Genomic DNA, 18,854 nt, shown 5'->3' on the forward strand with positions numbered 1-18,854 from the left:
TCTGAACCACTGTATGCAATGAGCTGTAATGAGAACTATACCGGTATACTTCATCATCGCCTGATTAAATAATTAGCAGCACACCTAATGAATACAAGGTCACATCTTCTTTATAGTAGAAATGTCTACTTATCAGAGGGTGCATATAAACAAACATACCCCGGCCCTAAGATAGTGTCTAATTATTCTACAGTATATTATATGAGCCCAGTACTAGTACAGTCTTGTTAGAGTACCCATAACTAGAAATGAACTTTACAGTTTCAGAAGATATGTGGCTGTATGTATCTCACCTACAATTATACAGTTGAGAAAATTTAGTTATTCTTTGTCACATCACCATAATGTGAAGAGCTGTGTCCTTTATAATGATTATATAGTAGAAGTCTGAAAGTGACAAAAAGGAAGGTGAAATATTTACCTCCAATGGTAACAGTGATATCTTCGGATACATCTGTACATGCAAGAGTGAATTTCAACAAGAATTATTCTTTTCATAATTTAGCATTTTAGATAGGAGATGCACCCAGCAGCAGTTTAAGCATCTTTTTCTTTTTAATGACTACACAAAAAGTGCATAAAGTATTGTCTACTGAATGTACATGTCTGGTTCTTTTTTCTTCTTCACCATTTCAATGGATGACATTAGTGTTGAAAAGCCTTCATCAAGAGTAAACTGGCAGCGTTTGGCAGTGGTTCCCAGTATTGGATAGCTTTGAATTACACAGAGTCTGGTAATCAGTTCACATGATCTTCTGGTGAACCAGTGATGTATACACACTGGTAATCGATGGACAACCAGGTATTATATTGCTGTCTATTACTCTGATTCTTCATCAACTCAGAAATGTAGAGATTTTGAGTGGTATTATGAAAGGACAGTAGAACCATGCAAGGATAACTGCAGCCTAATGAAACCAGCTGCAGGTTCTTTCAAACTTTTTGTAGCCCTTAAATCCCTGTTCAATGACAAAAGGTTCCACTTTGCCACAAGAAATATCTGGTTTCTAAAAAAATTTTAGTGGCAAGAGAGTTACACCAATACATAGCAAGTTTTGTGAATCTATAACTAAACATGCAAACATACTTTCGGGTGATAAAATCACAAAAGATCATTTGGTAACGTTTTCGAAACATTTTTGTCTTTTTTTCTGTGTGTCTCAACGTAATACATCTACATGTATGCATAGATGTGCATGATTTTATATGTCAGATTGGTATAATGTAAACTACAGTTGATCCCTCTATGCTCATGACACAAAAATCTTTGTTACTTTCAGACAACAAGGCCGATGACTGCATCAGGGCTATAATACAGGAATTGATGCTGGTTTAAGGATGCTGCATTGCATTAGAAGTGGATCATGTCTTACATCTGTGAGAAGGCATCACTGGGATACACCAAACCTCCAATTGAAATCCTGTAACATACAAATCCATTAGATGACAACCGTGCTTCAAGATGGCTCAGTTATGGCAGCAATTGCTTCTTGGTAAGATAACAACTCTGTATAATCTTTGAGGTAGTATGTGCCTTGAAACTGAAAGATAGACTTTTGCTTGAGTTTTAAAACTCAAGCAAAAGTCTAATTTCCTCAAAGAAACTTTAAACCACTGTCTTTCAACATCACCCATAAATTAAGGAATTACCATAAACACTTTTGAACAAGAAAAATAAATTACCTAAAATTGAATGATATGGCAATGAAAATAGGCAACCATCGTTTTATCTCTATAAAAATATAGAAATTTGGGGGAAATAATTTTCTGATTCAACAAAGCAATAGGCACTGATATCTTCAGCTTTGATATCTAAAGCTTTCAAGTGAGTCCGTAAAAGTAGCATATCAGCAAAGTACTGTAGTAACAATTAGAGACTGAATATCTGTCACAGAGGCACATCCCACTTTAAAATACTGAGTTTCACATCAGTGACCTATTGCAAAATGAATGAATGGTAAGTTTTCATCATTGTAAGGACCAGAGGGAAAAACTAATCCAAAGACTTGTAACTTTTAATTTGCTCAGATGAAAATTTGTACAGTGATATGGCATCGTCTGCTTTTATCAATAATAGTAAGTCGTCTTGATGCCATGGATTTCTAATGTATTGACCCGGAGCTCAGTTGCTTGTGGCTCAATTCACAGCTAGGGCCCCTTTAAGAGTCAGAAAGATGTCTTTTTGATGTGTCAAAGCGGCTTTCACCAAGTATTGCACCAAAAGTAGCCCTGTAATATTAAATCATTGAAAGCAAACCATTTCACTCATTGACATCTGGTAGTTTGTTTATTATTGAATTGTGATTTCTGAAACACAATTATTTAAGGCTATCCCTATTTAAGTGGCCCGAGATGACAGACAAAACCTTTAACAATCAAATTTGCTTCCGTTCCATAGCTTGTAACTTTCTCCGGCGATTTTGGGTGAAAGTTGTGGGCTACGGAACTCACAGCAATACAACAGTGGAATCTGCAAATTGTCGTATTGTGCTGGAACTCTCTCCTTGTACCAATGCTGCTTATAGTGTCACACTGTTTGTGTCATCTGTAGGGTAATTTTGTTTGGAATATCTCAAATAGGGAATGTCCATGATGCACGCACATAATCTAAGTAGTATAACAAGTGTCTATTGACACAAGCCTGTTAATATTACTAATAATACTAATACGGTAATACTAACAGCCAAGATGGCTATTGACATGCCAAGACTTTTAGAGGAGAGATTTTGTCAACTGAATGAATTAAACAGTTCCTAGTTTGCATACAAAATGTTGTAAATAAGCTATGTGGATGTGATCCTTCAATGGCAGCCTTGTGGCAGAACAGATATTTTATACATTTCTTTCATGTATAGAATTCTGAGAATAATAATCATGACCAAGTACCAAGGACAGGTTTGAAAACTTTGGAAAAGGCTGTTAAACTAAGGTAGAATGCACCTTAGGGACAGATATTCAGATTCTCAAATGTTTACAATTCTTTTCTAAAATACCACTTGTAACTTGTGGCAGCTTATTTTAAATTGTCACAATTTTGAAAATCAAATATTTCGTTTTCTGCCATAGAGTTAACACACAGATGGCAGTAGTTTTGAAGTTTATGTGGTAAATGGTATTAGTTGTTGATTGGTAATTTGTCTCTCAGGTACCAAGCTTTGCTGTAATTGCCACTTCTACTTTAGCCACTTTGGAGATTTTATCTTTAAAAATTGCTGCAAGTACATACTTCTATGTTGCAACCTTAAGGGCATTTTTGTATTTTTTGCTGATTTTTTTCTCCTTTAAATGCTCTGAATTTGTTCTGTCAACACCGCTTGTATATATGATGCCCTTTTTATTGTAGACAGTTTATAAAATCTGGGCTCAAAGTCATCACAAATAATGTAACTAGTGGGAGATCTTGCAGATTCATGACAAATGTTAAAAATTGGCCTGCAGTCTCTGTAGCCTTGTCAAAAAGGAAATCCAAGTGACTCTAATTATTTTCTCTGGTCTTGCATATGATTTCAAACTCTTACATATAGGACATTTCTTTTCTGATTTCAAAGTAATAGGACATAGGTCAAAAACTACAATATCTAGGGAACTGATTAAATGGTTTGATCTTGATATCAAGGCAATGATGCTTCATTAAAGGGTGCTTTCTCTGATGTCACAATTTTCCAATTTTCTAATTTTTGAAATTTTCACAGTATAATAGAGATGCTGATGCAGGCATGATCTTTTAAAGAAATAATTATTTCAGTGATGAATAAGGCCATCAGATTTTAGCAGTATCTGAAATTTTACTCACAAACATTTTCTTTTAGTTCATGACAAGTTACTAAAAACATAATTCCAAACAGCCTGTGGAGCTCTCATGTTGAAAACTTATTGTCAAAATATCCCACTTTTTGTTTTTATGACAGTGTGTATTAAACAATCGTCGTTGTCAACATCCACATTGAATTCAGCGAAAAGAAACACCACACATGTCATGCAATGCAGTACTCCAGCAAACAAATGGAAAAGTCTACTCAGGATTGAGATGTAATCATGTGCTAGCACACTGAACTACAAGCAATGTCACTTGTTTATCTAGCTCTTTTCTGATTTGCAAGTCCTACTAGTGATCTGAAATACTGACACTGTTGTGCTTATTTCATTTCCTCAGAAATTGACCCAGGGAGAAGCAGATCTCTAGAGAACGCTGTTAGGGACTGCCAGTGTAAGTACCTTTTCGGCATTAATTTATTTTATTGACACATGTCAAAGTCTATTTGGTTATTTATTTGGAATTTTATTTACTCTGTAAGATTTTGTATATCAAATACTCTTTTAAACTTTTCTGTCATGTCCTATGGTGCATTGATTGTTTCGATAAGCTGGATAATTTGAAGGTCAACAACTGTAACTTTGATGATTCATTCACTAGTCGGTTTTTTATATACTACGAGTTTATGGTCAAGTTTGGCTAGAATATGAAAGGGCCAGTAATACTAACTTTTGATGATTTTTCACTATTTATGTGGAAAGTGCGTTGTTAATGTTAACAAGTTTATTCTGATCCAGACTAGAATTCAAATTTAATGTAAACAATAACAGTGTATTTTATACATATAGACACTATGTGTTGGCAAGCTAAATGGTGGATATTTCAATATTCTTTTGGAAGTAGGATAAGAATGCAATGGACATACAGAATAAAAATAATGAGAATATAAAGTTAGCATGACTGGCCTTGACTGCTGTGCAAAGGTTTGTCTAATGTTTGGAGTATCAGTCATTCATAATTCATACCACAGACATCATTTGATGCTTTCATCAGCTGGCTTTGGTCCATTAAACTACAGACTCGCTTTGATGCTTTAATCATTGGTTATTTACTGCCCCAACAGCAAATTGGATGCATATATTTTTTGACACATTGGAGGTTGTATGCTGTAATACGTACTGATATTGTAACAGTTGCTATAGCTACCGCATATAGGGAGATGATGAAACACTAAAATGTAGAATGCACCTTGGAGACAGATATTCTAACTTTCAAATTTTTACAATTCTGTTTCTGATCTACAACTTGTGGGGGCTCATTTTAAAGCTCTTGGAGTAAGAAAAAATTTTGCTTTTGTAATTGTCAAAAAAAATCTAAATCATTATTTTATCTCCACAGAGTTAAAGGGGGTGATCGTCAGAACTCTGCTCATAGGTTGCCAGGGACCCCTATGACCGATCTAAATACTGTATCTAGGGTATGCTGGCGATTGATGAAAGTTGAAACATGCTTGTTAACAATGAATATCATAAACCTTATATGTTGCAGCTATGTTGAAGTGATGAAAAGTGATGCATTTGGTTAGAAAATGGTTGAAAGTTTCAGTGAGAAAAGTTTGGGCGAAAGTTTAAGTAGTTCACTTTTTAGGCATGCACAATCTTAAAATGAAACAGGTTTTGTATACCCCATAGATAGAACTATCTTGATATTGGTCAAAGCATAATTGTGTCTGATTTTTAAAACTAATACATGACAAAACTAAATGAATCACCATTGCAACAGTTGTCAACCATTCACATCACCTTGGTATTTGACTGAGAGTTCATCAAAATGTGCTCAAATACACTTGACCTTATGAATATTATACAAGCTTAAGCCCATAGAAGCTAGTAAATATTATACATACACTCACTTGGGCCTGCCGGGTCTAACTAAATTTGAGCAAAGTGTCGTTGATGCTATTCTTGTCTTTCTGATAAGTTTCACTGAAATAACTTCTCGTATAGAACATGCAGAGGACAGAAAGAAAAGCTAATAAACTGACAGAGCCAAAACCACTAGCCCCACGCCAGGCTATACCAAGCAGGGGCTGAAAATAAAGGAAGTAACATCTTGTTTTAAAAAAAATATAATAAATATAAGGGTATGTGATAATAGAAATTCACAAGATGACTGTTCGTAGGAGGATTACTGCCTTGGTTGTTAGTTGCCTTGAAAAAATTCTTTTTTAGAAGGCAAAGTAATGACATTGACAAATCACAATTAGATATGTCAATTGATACTGTATCACCTGTTTTGAAACAGAATATATTCTATGCTGTCATTGGTGAAGGTTATGTAATTGTTGCATTTCTAATATTCAGAAAACAATTATGATTCCTATGCAATAATCTGAAAGTAGCATTAAGGTAGTATGTGCTTCAGAAGTGAGAAATTTAAACTTTGCTCAAACTTTCCTCAATGAAACTCTCAACCACTCTCTTGCACAATCAAGAATAAAATTCATGTGTTACCCAGAAAACCTTTGTGCACTAGAGAAACAACTTGCCTAGAATTTACCATTATTTGGAATTCGAAATGGCCACCCTGTGGCAGGAAAATAAAATTTTGATTTTCAAAAATCTAGTAAAGGTGAAAATTTTTCATACTCAAAAAGCTTTAAAATGAACCTCCACAAGTGTTAGATCAGAAAAGAATTATAAAACTTTGTAAAAGAATCTGTCCCTGAGTTGTATTCTACCTTAAAGAATCAGTTTGATGAAACTTATGCCAACGATAATTGTTTGATGATTCTTTTATAGTGGCAGCCAGCAGTCCATCAGAATTCATCTTTGTAATGTTTACCAATTACCTAATCTCTTTTACAGTGAATTGTCAAGCCTATGTGAACCCAGACCTATCAATGATGCATATAAGACATATTTTCACAATGGTAAACCTATGAACCCTGTAGGTAAGTTGAATTTGGTGTGTACATGAATGTTACATGCAATGGGTTGTTGTGCCTGTATGCTGAACAAGCTAAGAGATTGTTTCAGATTGTCGCATAAGTTCAAAAAGTGAAATTCATTTGTTTATTGGGGGAGGGGGGTTTGATTTCCATTCAATTAGTGAACTTCACTTTTGCACTTTTATTTTGTGATGACAAGTTCTGTGTGTGTAAAAATAGAAAAATGATACGCACACTAATGCCAACAATTTTACAGTATCTGTTTCTAGCTCGTTCATGTCCCAAATACAATTAACTGACTGTAACATTGTATCCTAAACCTTTCATTCATCAAATTATAAATATAAAAGTATTATTTTTCATATGTGCTAGAAGTGTCTGCCTGCTCTAACCACACCCTGGTCATTTCACTCTCACTGTGTTGATGAAACAGCACTGAATACTGCTGTCTTCACTGGACTCGTAATTCTCAGTACAGTGTTCTCCCAGGTGGACATCAACAATTTGCACTTTTGAACTTTTGTTTCGGGGGGAGGGGAGGTGGTTTTTGATCTAAATGAATATTTTTGTTTCTCGAACTTATGTGACAATCTGAGACATTACGTAATATAGCTTTATTTAATGTCTTTACAATAAATTTCATCATTTTTCTCCCAGTTCCGGTAGTTCAAAGTTCACAGCTCCCAAGTTCAACACAACAATTTGTATATCTGAGAACTACTGTGATAAAAGGTACATAGTACACTTGTATGGAAGGTATTGTGGGTTGACCATAAACATACTGTAGAAAGTATTTTGTCTGAAGGTGTGTGATCAAAGTTAGAGTAGTGTCAAATTCTGTCTCTGAATTTCTGTAATTTTTTTGCAAGAAACACCAACAGTCAAATATAAGAAAATTTATAGTTTAATGTACAGTATCTCTACATGTACTATTTTACCAAAGTTAGGGCTGAAGTTATCAAGTTTGTCTTTGATTTCTTGACAATGACAAGAAGTGTAAACTAGTTTATAACTGTGAAGTTCATGTACATGTGCATGCACACAACAACGTAGGTGAGCATAAGCGAGTCAACAGTGCCATACCCATCGAGTATATCATGTGATGAAAGTGCCAACATTGATGCTTTTTTCCCATGATACAACTTTGTTCTGCTTTTGTTTCACCTATTTTAAAAAAAGGGTGCGAGTTGTAAATACCAAGACCAAAAGCTAGCATATATCAAAAAAATCATGTGGAGTGAACTTCCCCTTTAAGGATAAAACCCCTGTTTGGTGACAAAAAAGCTTTTGTTATGCTAGGTGAGGGGCTTGTAATTGAGCACCCAGATGTTTTCTACCAGACATGCTTATGGACTCAAGATTATTGAGCAATAATCAAACTTTCAGTAACTATCAGAAACTTATTATTTGTCAAGTTCAAATTGTAGAGGATGAAAGGGTACTTATAACATTTGATTGACTGTTCTCATGATCCACTATCTCATTAAATGACGAGACATGAGAACATCGAAAGACAACTATGGCTTAAAACCAATAACACTCTTCATGAACTCAGTGACAATTTCCCAGCCTAACTTACAGAATATTTACATTGCTAATTCACTACCCGTGAGGAAAGTACTTTGCCGGAAATAGTTTTCACTCAAACTTAAAGTGCAAGATAGTACACTTTTTATTGACAGATAGAATCTCAAAAGTTTGTCTTCCTCTAATATTATGCTGACCTCTGACCTTAATTAAAAGGATTTCTACCAGTGTTCAATGCTTTCCTTTGTCACAAACAAGTGCAATGCTGACTTCTTTTGGATTTTAACATCTGGAAAAAAGTACCTGCATACAGAGACAGGGAAACCTGCTGCTTTTAACATTTCCTTTAAATTTTTCAAGCTTTTCATTTTATCAATAAGGTTTCTAAATTTTCATTGATTATGTTGTAATACTGCCACAGAATTAGCCAGTACTGCTGCAAGTTTCATCATATTTGTTTTTTTAATCACCAGATTCCTGTTTGTGGACTACGAGTATTGGAAGGAGTGGATCTCAATGCTGATCACTATGTTAATGCAAAGTTATTATCTGTAAATCAATGTAAGATGGATATCTCATTACACTGCAAAGAAACTTTACAATCACAGGTAAATTCATTCAGTGTTTAAGAGCTTAATTGTTGATGTGTAATCATTCATTCAGACAGAAAGACACATACCCACACAGACAAAGAGACAGACACAGACACACAACTATTGATTTATATTGATCTTGAATTTCTATACAGTCTGAATGTAAGAGCTGATAAGTATATTCAGAAAGACAGACAGACACAAAAAGACAGACAGACTGACAGACAGACAGGCAGGCAGGCAGAAAGAGATATGTACAGACACACTCAAGTCTGTTCTACCTCTACAATTGCCATGTATCATTTCATCCTAACTTTAAAGGTTGCTGTGATTGTATATGATAATATTAATCTGATTGTATGTTTTCTCTATAGATGTATGGTTTAACATCATATTGAGAACCAGCAGAGAGCCAGGCAGTCTCAGAAAAATTATGTGATTATGTTCTCACAGTTCTAATCAGACCCAAACATGCACAAGGGTACAACACATTGAAAGTAGTAGATGCTTCAAGAGTTTAAGTTGTATTCTTGGTATTCCTCAGTGTGTGGGAATTTTCCATCAGGCTCACACAGCATATATCCTAGGTCTTGATGAATTTTAGAAGATTGACCATGACCTCAATGTAATTGTATATGTTTGTATTTAGACATCTCTGCTACCTTGTAGTTATATGTATGTGTTCGGAGGTAAAACCTTTTTCAAACATTAACTAAAGGTAGTATGCACCTCGAAATGGCAAGACTAAAACGTTTGCTGAAAATTTAATATATAAAACCTTCAACCATCCTCTCACCAAATCAAGTATAAAACTCAGGGTTCACTGTGCTGAGTTTGGTACTGGAGAAACAAATTACCAAACATCTACCAGTATTTGAAATTCGGCGCCATCCCTGTGTTAACTCTGTGGAGTCAAATAAGGTTGAGAAACCAATAAACATTTTTATATTCCAAGAGCTTTAAAATAAAAAAAAATAAGCCCCCTCAAGTTGTAGATGAGAAAAACAATTGTACAAAATTTGAGAGGGTGATTTTCTGTCCCTGAGCTGCACTTTACCATAAATGTGACACTTTTTTCTGGGGAGCTGTTTCTGTGTCTAGGAATTGATTGGCCTTGACCCTGGGACAGTAGATCACACGTGCTTATTCAGTTCAACATACCTATTCAAATTTTAGCCAGTGATCTTTGCAGTTTTTTTGAGTTTATTCAATATGGTTTTATAAATAAGATTGTGACATGCTTAAGCAAGCACAAACAGAAATTAAATATTAGTTATACTTTCAAAAGAGATAATAAAGTTGAAATTCGCAAATTATGTGAGTGTTATTAATTACAGTGACGTAAATATCATAAAAATGTTATGTGTTTTGTGCAACTGGACTGAGTCAATGAATCTGGTACTGTTAATGGTATTGTGCTCATTTGTAGACAGCAATGACAATTTATGTGCCACAGAGAAAAATTTGTGCATCAAGCAGCTGAATAAAGTAACTGTATTGAGTAACATACACAGTTGACTTTAGGAAGCATCATGGTCATAAAACTAGACTTTTGTACCTATCACAAATAAAGCATTTTATTTGTGGACTGTTGTGCTAGTTATCAAATGATTAGCCAATCAAAATTACACCTAAGGGAATAAAAATGCTTAAGGTCATCTTCACTGTAAGATAATTTTCACACATTCACTCTTCCAGATTCAAGGCTTCAGTTCTAAAGTCAGAAAGGTCATTTGTTCTCAGTGCTTCACTGGTTTACCCATAATTCCATTGGCATATTTTTTGCCAGAAAGAAAATTTGTGCATTGCTCAGAGATTTTGGATGACTCATGAAGATGAAGTGTGTAAAACTTCTGAAATAGTGTTGTAATTGTACCAAAACCACACATGAATGACTATCATTGCAAAATAATTTCTCTTCATTGTTTCTTTGATAATATGAAGGTATGTTTAATTTACTTTATTCCTGAAAAAGGAAATCGTTTCCACTGAGTCAGAGCAAAATGACATTCAACTGCTGAAATAATCATTTCCATTCAAGGTAATACATTACCAGGTCCATGGGACATTTGTGATTTACAAATTTAAGTAGGACCATTCTGAACCACTGATAGTTAGTGATGGTACCAGGTGTCCGGAATGGGTAAGTGTACCCTGCTATCATACTACATCCATCAGGAATGAGGGGAAGGGGTCAGTGGAACTTAAGGTACACAAATGAAATGCAACCCCTTCCAGATGATTTTTCTACAATATGAGCCCCTCAAATTCATTGATTGTAAAATGTGACCCCCCCCTATTCATCTGATTAACTGAAATTGCCTTTGCACCCTAGGGCGCTTGTGTGGAGTTGACATTTGGAAGTACTATGTGGCATTATGTCTGACTTCGGATATAATCAAAAAATGTCCATCTTAACTCAATATTTTTAGAATCCCCATGAGACACTTTTCCCAAACATGCAAATTATGGTCATGTGACCTCATCAAATTTTCAAAATCGCCACCAACATATAAAAATTTTTCTTTCCATGTTTGTTTGTCTTCATTTGAGATCCTCATTAATTCATCATTTTCCAGTACCAAACCATTGGTTTCTGTCAAATCAGCCACTGGTATAAAATTGTAAAGAATATTTGTGAAGATACACTGATATTTCCTTTCCATTCCTTCCTTTTTCCATCTAATAACAGTTACACTGAAGAAAATAATATAAATATCTCTGCGGCATATTGTGTTCTCAAAGTACTGTACATAAAACATAGCTAACTTTCCTGTTTTGTTTTCTTGAATAACAAATCACATGCAATATAGTTCATTCTGTCTTCAATTGCATTTTATACTATCAAACATGTAACTCGGTAGGAAATAAAAGAATAATTATCTGCAGCATATCGTTTCAAAGTATTTTGTGCAAAGCCCTTTTTTACATTTTGTAATACATTCCCCAACAATACTTAGAGACAAAAAATAGGGTGGTCCAAATATCTCATCTGATACTGGAACACTATTGTCCTCCGACTGGTAAATGAAAAGATGACAGAAAATAGACTAGCTTATATCCATCAGTCAAAGTGACCCATTAGAACTGAGTAGCATGAAGGATGCAGTTTTATCTAAGTGACCTTGACAGTCAAAGTGATATGTCAGAATAACTGCTTTAAAAAGCACTTTTCCTATTTGTGTCAGTATTTATATTGTTAATCCTTTTAGTTCAGATGTTTGTAATTGCAAATTCCAAAAATCTTTGCAAAAACTCCATAAAGCACCATATTTTCAAAAATTATTTTTTCCAGTTTTCAAAGTGTTATAAAAGTTTTATTGTGAAAATGCATTGCCATGACATTAATTTTCTTGGTCAACTTGAATATGTTTGTGAACAAAAGAGTACTCTTTTGTACTTGCTATCACCTGTCCAGACAGAATAATGCCATGTTCACATTAGGTTTAATATACTTGGTCAATTCTGTTATTTTTTGCCAAAATTCCATACAAACCTCAGTGAAATTTGACCTGCCCTAACCATTGATTGTAAAATTTAAACCCCCAAAAAAGCTGCTTTGTAAAAGTCAACCCTCCCCCCCCCTCCATTAGCACATACTTCAGCTCCCCTATCCCCATAGAAACGAATGGTCCCAAACGTCCTAACGTCCAAAACCGCTCGTTTTCTGCAACATAACGTACTCCACAGTTGTTTACCTGGCATGGAGATCGCCATTTTGAATCTGGCTGCGGAATCCCCTGTTATCTCCATAGACTGTTGCAGGGCTGTGGTGGAGGACGTATAACGCCGGGAACACACAGACCTGTACGCAGAGCTACACTTTTACTACTAATAACCCTGCCTACAGGTCTGTGTGTTCCCGGCATTACGGCCTCCACCACACTTTTACAACCTACCAGCGTACGTCGGTCCACAAACGCCGCCGATGTCACAGCCACAGCACGCGACGATATCACAGCTATACTCATCAGTGAGTGTACAGGCTCTTGACTCAATGCAGGCGAACCGCTAGCCGTCACTGATACAATAAAAATCAAATGACGGCTAGCGGTTCGCCTGCATTGAGTCAAGAGCCGGCGCCTGCCTGTGAGTGAGTGTAGCGGCAAACCCGACCAGTGTGACCTTGGGTGACCCCAGGGTGACCCCTGTGTATAACAAAGCGCCCTCAATGACAAAAGATGCCCGATGGCGGCGCTCTTCACTTCCCTTCAGCCTGCAACAAAATTTGTCAACAAAAGTCACGAAGGGATGTAAAGTGTGATATGAATTGACTCTCGGACCATCCCGAGCAGACTGGCGTAAATTTTAGGCGACTTCAAATCTTTTTCTTATGATCAAAATTATGCATTTGTCCAGACGAGGCTTTCCAAAAGAGAGAGAGAGGTGAGTTGATACAGTGATACTGAAAGTGATAGTACACTGCACTAGTGGCTCCGCTGTCATAATAAACTGTATTTCATTTTTACTCTTTGAAAGTACAACAGTCATAGTTTTTGTCTTTCGACCCGTGTGCCTTCCTGTGTCTCATTTCGTTAAAAGTAGCAAGGATGTCCTACATCCAGCTTCCGGTTTTTGATGGAGTAGGCCTAGGCTAAATAACTAAATTTTCTCTTGCGAATTCACAGAATCAAGGCTCTGCTAGACGGACTCTTGGTAAATCAGTTTATGAAATGCATTATCTTTTCCTACACGCAAAATGATAGTCGAAGTTCCAAAAATATTTTTCAGCATACTAAACTTTTCACCGAGTAAAATTTAACGTCAAATGGAATGGTCGTCATTTTGCCCTGGGTCCATTTGCGTTGAATGGGTAACCGTGTTCTGTGTTCATTCTGACGCTCGGTAAGGCTTCTGGTGATGTGAAGCAATACGAGCTCGTCCAACCATTGCAGAATACAGCCTCTCACACCATAGACCCTCGAGAAAAACATTTTCTCGAGGGTCTATGCTCACACTAAACACTAGGATGAGTCCCATGGAGTCCCATGCAGCAATGTCCAAGGGCCTCAGCTTAATGCTTAAATATATCAAGGTATAAATTTCCAAATGTTCACATCAGATCGAGTCTCAGGCTTAAGTCAAGTACGTTTGTCATAGGTTGTCAAAGATTGTAGTGTTCCCTGAATCTCAGTGAAACTTAGGCAAGTGTAACACAGAAAGTGCTAGAACATGGAGAAATTGAAATTATCGATTACACATGAGAAAAAGTAGCACCATAAAATGGCCGTCGGCCCAGCTGTTTATTTTTTCACATTAATTAATTAGTATAATGGCAAGTTAGCCTATGACATCTGTCTATCAAGTACGGTTTCCCTCAGTTGCTGGGAGGAGAAGTTTATAGAGGTAATTAATTTGAATTAGCTGATAAACAAAACCTACAAGATCGATTACGCTCTTTTGTACACTTGCCAGTTCCTTCCATGATTGGAAGACTAGGATACTATTACTACCCAGAGCTTTGTAAATGTAGTGATTTTATCTGGTAGTAATGCATGTTTCAACAAACCACCCCAGAACTTGTTTAAATGTTTTGTCTGTTTTAGATTAGTCAGAGTTCAAAGCCCTGCTACTGATTCTGGCAGTTTGTATGCAGTGTTCTCTCAAAAGGGTATTAGTGTATAAGGGCCTGATATAGTTTTATTTTTGCTGAAATCTTATCAATCAACCCGATATATCATATAAAAGAGAAACTTCAGTTACTCATGTTTTACACATCCGTCCTTGTTTTTATCCATATGTTAGTGTGTTTTGTACTAAACAATGTAACATCGCATCGAGTGCTGTCAGTGTTCGCCTTTTCAAAGCTTGCTCTATGTGAGCTATTGACACCGTGACAGTGCCATTTTCAGAATGCGAATGACAGACTGACTGATGCAAAATAGAACAATGTGGAGCAAAGCTACTGTGACAATTACTGACAATCCTGTACTGCGTGGCAGGCTTATGATTAGCTGACCACCAGTAAAATTGACCGCTATGGCAACTTATTAAATTTGACCACTGTTTTTTGGGGTTGTTTCACTTTTTGTAAATTGAAATATCTTCCGAAGTGACAATTTTGCTAGCATTTAACAAGCGACGATGTATCACTGAATATCCACAAACCCTGTCAGATTTTTCCTGACATTTGAATTGAGTCTTTCTGAGCAAGAATTATACCTTGTGCATATGTGTAACCGACCATTGCTGAACAATGTCAAGGATCAACTGAGTCCACCAGTCCACTTTTGTACAAAAAACTGAACACAAATTTTACAATGCATAGTAAAGTACGGAATAAGTTGAAAATCACACATTTGGTGAATTTAAAAGAATGGATTGCTTCGGTGAAGAGGTGTGTCTCTCTTAACTTGTTTGTTGTGTAATGTGTTTTTATATGGACAGAATCAGTAAGGAGAGAAATTTTGTGTCAGCTTGACCCGTGTGATTTCGTTCAGCAGATCAGTTGACTAAGCTCATCCATACTGCAGGCGCATTTGTTGTGTACTTGGCAGTTTATTCAGCATTTTAAATTAGATCTGTGGTGTGATCGTCAGAAAGTTGTGTTTCGTGTGTTTTGGCATTTGTGTGCAAGGGTGAATCAGAAATAGACAAGGTGCTAATAAAAGAGATCAGTCAACCTTCCACTGATCCAGCTGATGAGGCTACAGGTGTAAACAGTGAATTATTTGGTTATCTAGTTTTTCACTGAATGCATGTTACTGATACTTGTCTTCTTTTGTCATCACACGAGTGACAGCTTCTTATTTGCCTATTTGCGTAAAACTCAACCACGTCATGGCAAATCCATGTCACATGTATATGTGCATATCAAACAAGCTGGTTACCCATGATTTTCACAGGTTGAAAAAGTCTCTGGCTGGTCAATTCCTGGCAGCATTACTTGGCATGAAAGAGTGGAATGATAAGCCACATCTGATGCTTGTAGATAAAAATGAGTGAAATCACAAAAGGAGTGCGTTAAACTTTCCTTGATGTGTTCATGGTCATCATGGATTTCAAATAAGTAATGCAGAATTTTTTTAAATGTAAAATTCTTGTATCTTAGGTTTATTGTTTCATGCATCTCTTCGGTTTATACTAGTTTGCGGAATGGAACGGAACGGAATGAAATAGCCAAACTAAATAACAAATTAGCTTCTCTTTATTTGAGTCCATGTCTTCTCCCACTTGATTTTAGAGCGGAACAGAATGGAATTTTGGATCTACTGGTAGACCAGAAATTTGGATTTGAATGAAATATTGTCATTTTTTCACCCTGAAAGTAATGCATCTGTTTTTTGAAATTTTCTTTTTTTCCCATGATGAAAATCATGAATAAGACTAATAATGAGAACTTTATTGCATGAAAACACACTTTGGGAAGTATATCTACAGTACAATCAATCAAACATTGCACATATAATCAGGCAAGAGTGCTACGGGCACTGCTGCTAGGAATAAATAAGACTACTGCACTGTAGCTGTGATTCAAATCTGAAATTATCCTGAATCCAAACCTTGCCCGGATATCGCATTTGATAGAGGACACTATGGCTGCCATGAGCCATATGAGGTGGCAGTCTGTGTATCAAATATTCACCTCAATTGCATGGTACCAGAGGAAATAAACTGAAGGTAATGGATTGTAACTTCTAAAATTGATACATTACCAGAACATCTTATGATTCTATATGCAAAAGTTTCAGTACCAACATTCAAAAGCCATGCTGCTTTACAGAAAGTTTTGTTTGGCCATTCACAACGGCCCAGAGGCGCCCCATTTGGTACGGACATAGCGTCCCTGCGTTTCGCCACACATACGTGGAGTGCGCGTTCAGAGAGTCAATTTCACCTCCCGCGTCATGTTGAAAATTTCGCCGTATTTCCTTGCTGCACATCTGAATATTAACGAAAGAGCAACAGGTCCTATTTCCCGTATATGCTGCCCTTACAATTATAATATTTTGGGAAGAATTTCACAAGGGAATTCCAAAAATACGTAAGCGATAAGAGACATATGCAAAATCAAGTAAAAACACAGTCAACAGCAAAACGATCTTCAACTCGTCATTTCATAAAAATAAGAGGGAAACTAAAAAAATAAAACCATAGAGTTTTAGTTACCCTTCATGATATGTGTCATACCAAATATTATAAAAAATAACAGCGAAATGAAAAAGTTAAACCAACGGTTTTTTCCAGATGTATTTTTCATTTTACGATGTGTCTAATCTGCTCGAATTCCCATAGAAAACAATGGCGTTTAATGTACTGAACAGACCGTACAACTATCGCTCGTTCAAATTTCTCAATTCTGAACCAATTATAGTGAAAAGTGGCACGGTGTTTCCTTGATATATATACAAAATTGCTGTCGTTTTAGTTTTTGAATTTCTCGACGAAACTTGTTTTAGTTGCAGTTTATTTTTCCGATCGCAGAATTTTTGCTCTTGCCCTCAATAAAATGGCCATCTTACGGCCTTTGCATATGCAGAATCAGGGTCTAATATTAACCCATTTTAATCGGTTAGCGTCTCTTAAATTGTACAGACCAAATACCCGTCAGGTTGTTGTAATTTATACCAAATTTTGGCGAATATAACTATGAAAATTCCAGTAAACTGCAAAAATAACACAGAACAGAGGCGAACGGGCGTAGAGTCTCCACTGTAGTCGTGCAGTGAACGTTATCGATCGATATCCTTTTGTCCGAAATTGATACATTGTTGTCTCGCTCACTCGCGTGTAGTTCCCCGTTCACAATGGCGCCAAACTTCGCCGAGGTGCGCCAAAATGTGCTGAAACGTACGTAAAAGTATCACAAAAACTGAAAAAATTGTCGTCGATTTAATTTCAGTACAGGAAACCAACGGCTACCTTGATGTTAAAGTGTATAAGTCAATATATGGGTTATTGTGGAAATGTTTATGACGTAACCTCAACACACGAGCGCCCGGCACAAGCGGCGCCCAAACAGATTTTCGATCGATAATCTATTGAAAATAAATTGATACAATGTTCGCCGTTGTCAATAGCGACCGGCTGAGATCGCTGTTCGATAGAAATTATGCTTCGCGGAATACCGTACACTGAGGCATACTTTTGGGCCGTAGTGATTCTACGCATTTTTCTTTCACTGGCAGATTTTGTGTAGCAAAGAGAGTCAGAACTTATCTCAGTGAACTCATTTTTGTTCTAAAATAACATCCCAGTAAATATTCTTATTTTCTATTCTTTACACATACACTGATAAGAAAAACTGAAAATAAAATCACAGTGATGTCCAGAACTTTATTTTCAGTGAAAACAAAGCATACTACAGTACATGCCAAACACCAACACATGTTGAGCTAATTAACCATTTAGTTTTATTATGAATTTGAAGGGTTTTCATGAAATCCACCATAGTAGCCATGTCATGTGACTTTAACTATTTGTCTCTGCAGGTGCACAAGTACTCTCGTATTCACAGAATATTAATCCCTATTGGCTTTTGCCATTCAATAAAATCCCCTGAAAACCCAGTGGGTGAAAAAAAGAAAAATAAGGACCCAATGAAGAGAAAGGTTTTTGTTTTGAGTGGCCATTTGTTCCGTTCTGCAAATTAATTTAAGCGATGGTGGCAATGTATCAATTTTAGAGCTTAAAAATCATCATCACCTCAAGTGGGAATGTATCAGCAGAACTGTGATATAGCCTGTGGACGTTGAAAGCATCATTGATCAATGAGCGAGTAGATAATTTAACCATTCACATGGCCATTTTTAATATTTTTATCATTTTGACATCAAGCTAGGCTAAATAGCCAATAAAATTGTGGAACTCTTGGTAAACTCACATTCCTGGCGGGAGATTGACACCTTTTGTTTTATGTTGCAAAGGGTCTGCAGACTAAGGGGAGGACAATTTGATTGGGGGGAGGGGCACTGGAGTAAATGGAGGTGTTGAAATTTTTTTTGAGCCGATTATGGCAGCATTTTTTCAAAGTATGCACGCATTTTTTCTGCATAACTGAAGGCAATGCAGAATATTTCATTTGTTCTAA

At 36.2% G+C, this 18,854-nt stretch overlaps 1 long non-coding RNA gene across 1 annotated transcript; it reads left to right on the plus strand.

Annotated features, from left to right (window-relative positions):
• The first annotated feature begins 4,153 nt into the window (after positions 1–4,153).
• On the plus strand, positions 4,154–10,363 carry LOC139132459 (uncharacterized). The gene is made up of 4 exons (XR_011552304.1): positions 4,154–4,207; positions 6,622–6,707; positions 8,705–8,839; positions 9,199–10,363. It is a non-coding gene; the product is annotated as an uncharacterized lncRNA (long non-coding RNA).
• The last annotated feature ends 8,491 nt before the right edge of the window (positions 10,364–18,854 follow it).

The sequence above is a fragment of the Ptychodera flava genome, chromosome 5, assembly GCF_041260155.1.
Source record: "Ptychodera flava strain L36383 chromosome 5, AS_Pfla_20210202, whole genome shotgun sequence".
In the NCBI taxonomy this organism is placed as follows: Eukaryota; Metazoa; Hemichordata; class Enteropneusta; family Ptychoderidae; genus Ptychodera; species Ptychodera flava.